Source organism: Nerophis lumbriciformis, linkage group LG26, assembly GCF_033978685.3.
Source record: "Nerophis lumbriciformis linkage group LG26, RoL_Nlum_v2.1, whole genome shotgun sequence".
NCBI classification, from domain to species: domain Eukaryota; kingdom Metazoa; phylum Chordata; class Actinopteri; order Syngnathiformes; family Syngnathidae; genus Nerophis; species Nerophis lumbriciformis.
Window position 1 is genome coordinate 6,263,565 of NC_084573.2, and position 8,395 is coordinate 6,271,959.

The following is an 8,395-nucleotide window of genomic DNA, read 5'->3' on the forward strand; positions in this document are numbered from 1 at the left end:
AAGACACTGCACCCACTTGCTCCCAGTGCAGCAGCATGGAGCGCTACTGCCTACTGGCGCTGACGAGACGCGGGGCCGCCATCTTGGAGTGGTGATCCGCTCCACTCAGTGCGATTCATTTGGCAGCAGAAATGAACTGTCAGCACATTTAATTCATCTTACCTCACTGAATACCACTGATTTTCACACACTTTTTGTCATACGTGTGTCATGACTTGGTCCTGGGTGTTTGCTTTTCCGGAATGCAACGGAAAGTTGGCTCGGGCGAGACGGGAATGTAAATACATGATTTATTTAATATATAAAAATAAAGTACAAATGAAAAGCGCGCACAGTGGCGGAGAACAAACTATGAAACCAAAAGACTATAGCAAAAAAAAGTACAAACGAAAAGTGCGCACAGTGGCGGAGAACAAACTATGAAACCAAAAGAGTATAGCAAAAAAAAGTACAAACGAAAAGCGCGCACAGTGGCGGAGAACAAACTATGAAACCAAAAGACTATAGCATTAATAAAGAAAACTTACTTGGCATGGACTAAAAGGAGCAGCATGAACGATGGACATGAAATCAAGTGTCAGAAATGTGCAGAGCATAATTGTGGGATGTCACCAGACAGACAAACTGAAAACAATGAACTTAAATACTACAGACATGATTAACGAAAACAGGTGCGAGACTCAAAACGTGAAACAGGTGCGTGACGTGACAGGTGAAAACTAATGGGTTGCTATGGTGACAAACAAGAGTGCACAATGAGTCCAAACGTGGAACAGGTGAAACTAATGGGTAATCATGGAAACAAGAGAAGGGAGTGAAAAGCCAGAAACTAAAGAGTCCAATAACTAAACAAAACATGACTAAAACAAAACATGATCACACAGACATGACAACGTGTAGCTATGATAAAGGACACATGTTTTATTATTCATAGTTTGCTTAACAGTAATAGAATATTCTTACATGCTATAAGTGACCAGACGTCCGAGATCAAAACTGGGAATATAATCCCAGAGAAGGGGGAAAAAACGGTCAGCTATTTTTAAATTGAAGAAATCCTACATAAACAATGTGTGATTGTTTATGTAGGATTAGATATCACCCCAAAAGGGACAAGCGGTAGAAAATGGATGTATATTTTAGGGACATATAGCCTGTAGTATAACCTATAGTTCATAGCGGGGTGAATACATAGCCTAGTAGTTCAACAGTAATCCCCAAAATTACCCCATTCTAGGTGTCAGGTAAGTGTGGCAGGGCCTTTTCCTATTTATCACATATTTTGTCCCACACATTTCACGAAGGTGGGCTACACAAAACTGGGTTGGAGAGCTAGACTAAATTTAGACTTGTATAATACTGCATAGCCACTGTCCATCTGATTGCCTAGTTAGCTAACATATATATATGTTAGCTAACTTTTACCCCTGTTGGCATTTACAATCTTTATCTTAATCATTTATTTCAACTTTATGTTATTCAAATATGACATTGTTAAATGTAATTAATTTGATTGACAAGCAATTCTATTATGGTCATACTCTTGTTCGCTAGCGGCTAGGATTTCAGTACTATTGAAGATCTTTGCTCCTTCTCAACTCTGTGGTAATATTCTTTTCACAAAATAGAACCAATAGTACGTTAATGTTAAATCTTACTTGTGAAAAGTAATCCCCCCGATTCCTATTTTCAACAGTCCGCTCATTTGAGCAGGAAAACGCTGAACACCATCTTTGTTTTCTACCTGCCAACTGTCAGTTTAGGCTGCTCATCACCACTTCAAGATGGCGGCCCAATTTCTCGCGTCACAGCAGCCAATGCTGCGTCTACTTAGAACATGTCTATGCTGACAATCATTATACATCACCACCTGCTGGTCACATTGTGTATTACAGTCAGTTGAGCTGCATATCGTGACACAAACCACTCGGACGATTCCTGCTTCTCAAACCTGCAACAGTATAAAGATGTTCTTTTTTCCCTGCCAAACAACTACTTTCAATGGCGGGGTCAGTGTATACTATTTATGGCAATGGGGGAGACAATGAAACCGTAAATAATTACAGTAGGTTAGAAATGTGTGAATGACACATTAGTGTGGTACACTCAAAACTAGACCACCGTTTTAGTTTTGAGAATTTATGTTGAGAACTGATGGTCATTTATTTACCTGTGGATTATTTTATTCCCCCCCCAAAAAAAATATTACAGTTTGATATTATTGTGAGGACCTGGAGTAATTTATGCAACATTCGGTGTGAAACAAACATTAATACTGTAGACATTAATAAGTAGACGCAGCATTGGCTGCTGTGACGCGAGAAATTGGGCCGCCATCTTGAAGTGGTGATGAGGAGCCGGCGAGCAGCCTAAACCATACTTGCCAACCCTCCCGAATTTTCCGGGAGACTCCCGAAATTCAGCGCCTCTCCCGAAAACCTCCCGGGACAAATATTCTCCCGAAAATCTCCCGATTTTCAGCCGGAGCTGGAAGCCACGCCCCCTCCAGCTCCATGCGGACCTGAGTGAGGACAGCCTTTTTTCATGACGGGAGGACAACAGGGTGACAAGAACTAATTATCATAATAATTCATTTAAAATGACCATATTTAATTATTAAAATAATTGCTTGTTTATCAACAACTTTAGCATTTTATTCATTACATTTTGAAGCTCTCAGAAGCCAAGTTATGTTATATTCCTTAATATTTATTTATGCAAGTTTGAAGTATCAATTATCTAAACACAGTTTGTTTGCATATTTTCAGGATGTAGATATATATATATATATATATATATATATATATATATATATGTATATATATATATATATATATATATATATATATATATATGAAATACTTGACTTGGTGAATTCTCGCTGTCAATATACTCCTCCCCTCTTAACCACGCCCTTAACCACGCCCTGCCCCACCCACGACCACGCCCCCACCCCCCACCTCCCGAAATCGGAGGTCTCAAGGTTGGCAAGTATGGCCTAAACTGACAGTTGACAGGTAGAAAACAAAGATGGTGTTCAGCGTTTTCCTGCTCAAATGAGCGGACTGTTGAAAACAGGAATCGGGGGATTACTTTTCACAAGTAAGATTTAACATTAACGTACTATTGGTTGTATTTTGTGAAAAGAACATTACCACAGAATTGAGAAGGAGCAAAGATCTTCAATAGTACTGAAATCGTAGCCGCTAGCAAACAAGAGTATGACCATAATAGAATTGCTTGTCAATGAAATTAATTACATTTAAAAATATCATACTTGAATAACATAAAGTTGAAATAAGAAATAAGTTTATATATGTTTATGTTTAAGTATTTGGCAGACACTTTTATCCAAAGCGACATACATAAAAAATACATATGACTGTAAACATGATCATTTAAGGGAAGAATGTAATAGAAAATATCAATACAAAGTGTCAAGACAGAATAAACTCTCTGCTGCTGCAGCAACAGAGATACAGTCTATAAGATATATAGATATCTAATGTATTCATACATAGTTTATGTAGGATATACGCATGTATATATAACCTAATCATATTGTTTCTTCAATTTAAAAATAGCTAACCATTTTTTCCCCCCTTCTCTGGGATTATATTCCCAGTTTTGATCTCGGACGTCTGGTCACTTATAGCCAACGTTCCCTCTAATGTTTCATGTGTGTGAGCAAACGCACAAACACCCTGAGCATTGAGTGGAATACAGACGTGCACACTGTGGTCATACCAGCACCGCATTTGTCTCAAACCTGACATAACAATTTAAATGTCTTATTATTATAATCAAGTGACTAGTCAATTTCAAGAGATTATTTTCTAATAGATGTGATTTGGCCCACTTAGATATTGTTTTTTTTTTAATCAGCTATGCACTATAGTATTTTATGCCTGAGTGGGGGTCCTGCTTTGGAAAGATTGTGTGCTCCTTTCAGAGATCACATTTAGTTCCTCTTAAAACATTCACATGTTGCATGAGATGAAGTGTTTATTCACTTTCTGTCTGTAAAATAAATATTTTATTAGCAATTATGTAGTGCTGTAACATCATTTCATGATTAATATCCAAAAAAATAACATTCTTAACAAATGACAGTAGAATAAGCACACTGATTGAGGAGTCATAGTAAAACCACCTGAAATTTACACTTTACGTGTAGTGTTGGAGTTCTCCAACTTTTTGTGTGGCCATAAACGCACCAGTGGCTACTTGCCATAGTGTATGTGTTGGTGCAGGTGAGAGAGAGCAAGCGGCTGCTGTTGATGTAAGAGATGACAAAGAGTTGCTTTTGGCTTGGTTTGTACGGTAGACAACGACCAGTTTTGCTAGATAAAAGTATTTTACACATTGTTTTGGTGTGGTTATGGCCGACAAACAATTTCGCTAAATAACGGGACCGATGGAATTCCTGTCCTCCTTTTAAGTGTCTCCACAGACGTTACAATAATTAAAGTGTTGACCATACTTGCCAACCCTCCCGAATTTTCCGGGAGACTCCCGAAATTCAGCGCCTCTCCCAAAAACCTCCCGGGACAAATATTCTCCCGAAAATCTCCCGATTTTCAGCCGGAGCTGGAAGCCACGCCCCCTCCAGCTCCATGCGGACCTGAGTGAGGACAGCCTTTTTTCATGACAGGAGGACAACAGGGTGACAAGAACTAAATCATCCAGACTAGAGATAAATTGTATTATTATGTTTATCTTACCTAAAAATAAATATATTTATTAATTTAAAAAAAAAAACTAAATAAATTTTTACTATATTTTACTAAAAACATAAAAATTAATTGTATTTTTATTTGTATTTTTTCGTGACTCCTTATTACATCCAGCCATAGAATTATACATTAAAATAAACATATTTGAAATAATTGATTTTAAATGATCATAATAATTCATTTAAAATGACCATATTTAATTATTAAAATAATTGCTTGTTTATCAACAACTTTAGCATTTTATTCATTACATTTTGAAACTCTCAGAAGCCAAGTTATGTTATATTCCTTAATATTTATTTATGCAAGTTTGAAGTATCAATTATCTAAACACAGTTCTGGACCACCATCCGCCGCCTCAGGAAGGGGAAGCAGTGCAGTGTCAACACCGTGTATGGTGGGGATGGTGCTCTGTTGACCTCGACTGCGGATGTTGTGGATCGGTGGAGAGAATACTTCGAAGACCTCCTCAATCCTACCAGCACGTCTTCCTATGAGGAAGCAGGGCCTGGGGAATCTGTGGTGGGCTCTCCTATTTCTGGGGCTGAGGTTGCCGAGGTAGTTAAAAAGCTCCTCGGTGGAAAGGCCCCGGGGGTGGATGAGATCCGCCCGGAGTTCCTTAAGGCTCTGGATGTTGTGGGGCTGTCTTGGTTGACAAGACTCTGCAACATCGCGTGGACATCGGGGGCGGTACCTCTGGATTGGCAGACCGGGGTGGTGGTTCCTCTCTTTAAGAAGGGGAACCGGAGGGTGTGTTCCAACTATCGTGGGATCACACTCCTCAGCCTTCCCGGTAAGGTCTATTCAGGTGTACTGGAGAGGAGGCTACGCCGGATAGTCGAACCTCGGATTCAGGAGGAACAGTGTGGTTTTCGTCCTGGTCGTGGAACTGTGGACCAGCTCTATACTCTCGGCAGGGTCCTTGAGGGTGCATGGGAGTTTGCCCAACCAGTCTACATGTGCTTTGTGGACTTGGAGAAGGCATTCGACCGTGTACCCCGGGAAGTCCTGTGGGGAGTGCTCAGAGAGTATGGGGTAACGGACTGTCTTATTGTGGCGGTTCGCTCCCTGTATAATCGGTGTCAGAGCTTGGTCCGCATTGCCGGCAGTAAGTCGGACACGTTTCCAGTGAGGGTTGGACTCCGCCAGGGCTGCCCTTTGTCACCGATTCTGTTCATAACCTTTATGGACAGAATTTCTAGGCGCAGTCAGGGCGTTGAGGGTATCTGGTTTGGTGGCTGCAGGATTAGGTCTCTGCTTTTTGCAGATGATGTGGTCCTGATGGCTTCATCTGGCCAAGATCTTCAGCTCTCACTGGATCGGTTCGCAGCCGAGTGTGAAGCGACTGGGATGAGAATCAGCACCTCCAAATCCGAGTCCATGGTTCTCGCCCGGAAAAGGGTGGAGTGCCATCTCCGGGTTGGGGAGGAGATCTTGCCCCAAGTGGAGGAGTTCAAGTACCTCGGAGTCTTGTTCACGAGTGAGGGAAGAGTGGATCGTGAGATCGACAGGCGGATCGGTGCGGCATCTTCAGTAATGCGGACGCTGTATCGATCCGTTGTGGTGAAGAAGGAGCTGAGCCAGAAGGCAAAGCTCTCGATTTACCGGTCGATCTACGTTCCCATCCTCACCTATGGTCATGAGCTTTGGGTCATGACCGAAAGGACAAGATCACGGGTACAAGCGGCCGAAATGAGTTTCCTCCGCCGGGTGGCGGGGCTCTCCCTTAGAGATAGGGTGAGAAGCTCTGCCATCCGGGGGGAGCTCAAAGTAAAGCCGCTGCTCCTCCATATCGAGAGGAGCCAGATGAGGTGGTTCGGGCATCTGGTCAGGATGCCACCCGAACGCCTCCCTCGGGAGGTGTTTCGGGCACGTCCGACCGGTAGGAGGCCACGGGGAAGACCCAGGACACGTTGGGAAGACTATGTCTCCCGGCTGGCCTGGGAACGCCTCGGGATCCACCGGGAGGAGCTGGACGAAGTGGCTGGGGAGAGGGAAGTCTGGGCTTCCCTGCTTAGGCTGCTGCCCCCGCGACCCGACCTCGGATAAGCGGAAGAAGATGGATGGATGGATGGATGGACAGTTTGTTTGCATATTTTCAGGATGTAGATATATATATATATATATATATATATATATATATATATATATATATATATGAAATACTTGACTTGGTAAATTCTAGCTGTCAATATACTCCTCCCCTCTTAACCACGCCCCCAACCACGCCCCGCCCCACCCCCGACCACGCCCCCACCCCCCACCTCCCGAAATCGGAGGTCTCAAGGTTGGCAAGTATGGTGTTGACAAACATTGTTTTATCTATTGTGGCCGCCTTTCGTCACCTGTTACTCACAGTTGCATTGCAAAATCAGACAAAACTAACGATTTTGTTTATTTTGTTTAGAGTGGGATTTGATTTTTTGCGCGGCATAGATTGGCTGTGCGCACAGGACACGTGAGCAGTGCGCAATTGCGCAGGTGCGCACCTTAGAGGGAACGTTGCTTATAGCATTGGCGTTGTTAGGCCTATTTTAGGGGGGCTCAAGCCCCCCTAAAATATTCTTAAGCCCCCCTAAATTATTTGGTGTTTTTTTTTTTTTTTTTTTACAAATAAATGCCGACATATTCATTATAAAGTGGCCCAAATATGAGTTTAAATAAATAATTATATAACCTGTTATTATTCACTCAGTTTCCCCTCACTTCGTAGCGTAAGGTAGAGAGCCCATTTCGTGCGTCGGTATCCAATCCATTCCACTTGTTCATATAGAAAATGCCCACATCACTCAAATTCCAGCCCGCATTTTCTCTGCGACCTTGCTTGCGGTCCTGCAGGTGTACGAAGCACATTATCTTCCTTTAAAATGAGTGAAGCTGCACAAAACCTTGTGTGTGCAATTGTAAATCATTTATTTTTTAAGTTTTGTGTTTCTTGTAGAATCTATATAAAGTAATATACATAAGCCTATTGTTAAAATAATGAAAAAAAACATCATTAAATATATTTGTTTTATTGTATTGTTACATTAATAGCTGTTTTATTATTACAGGATGGCTTGTTAAACGTTTAATAGGATTTTCAGAGGGAGGAAAAACCAAGACATTTAATATAAAATGTAAAATGAATAAATACATAAAAAGAAAAAGAAAATATATGGTTAAAAGCCATCGTCCCGGGGAGCATTTCATTTCGTCCGGTGCATTTAAAAAAAAATAATAATAATAACAATGAATAATTTCTAAGTCTTTGTTAGCCGTTTGTGAAGTTTTGTGCTCGTGCGTAACATTCCCTCGCATCCTGTGCATCTCCTGGGGGCAAAGCCCCCCCTGTCCTTAAAAGCTAGTGACACCCCTGGCTTATAGCATATAAGAGTATTCTACTACTGTTAAGCAGACTATGAATAATAAAACATGTGTCCTTTATAATAGCTACACGTATGACAAAAAGTGCGTGAAAATCAGTGGTATTCAGTGAGCTAAGATGAATTAAATGCGCTGACAGTTCATTGCTCCTGCCAAATGAATTGCACTGAGTGGAGCGGATCACCACTCCAAGATGGCGGCGCCACGTCTCGTCAGCGCCAGTAGGCAGTAGCGCTCCATGCTGTGTACCCTTATAAGATGTCCATGCTGGGAAAGGGGAGGTCGGAACCAAA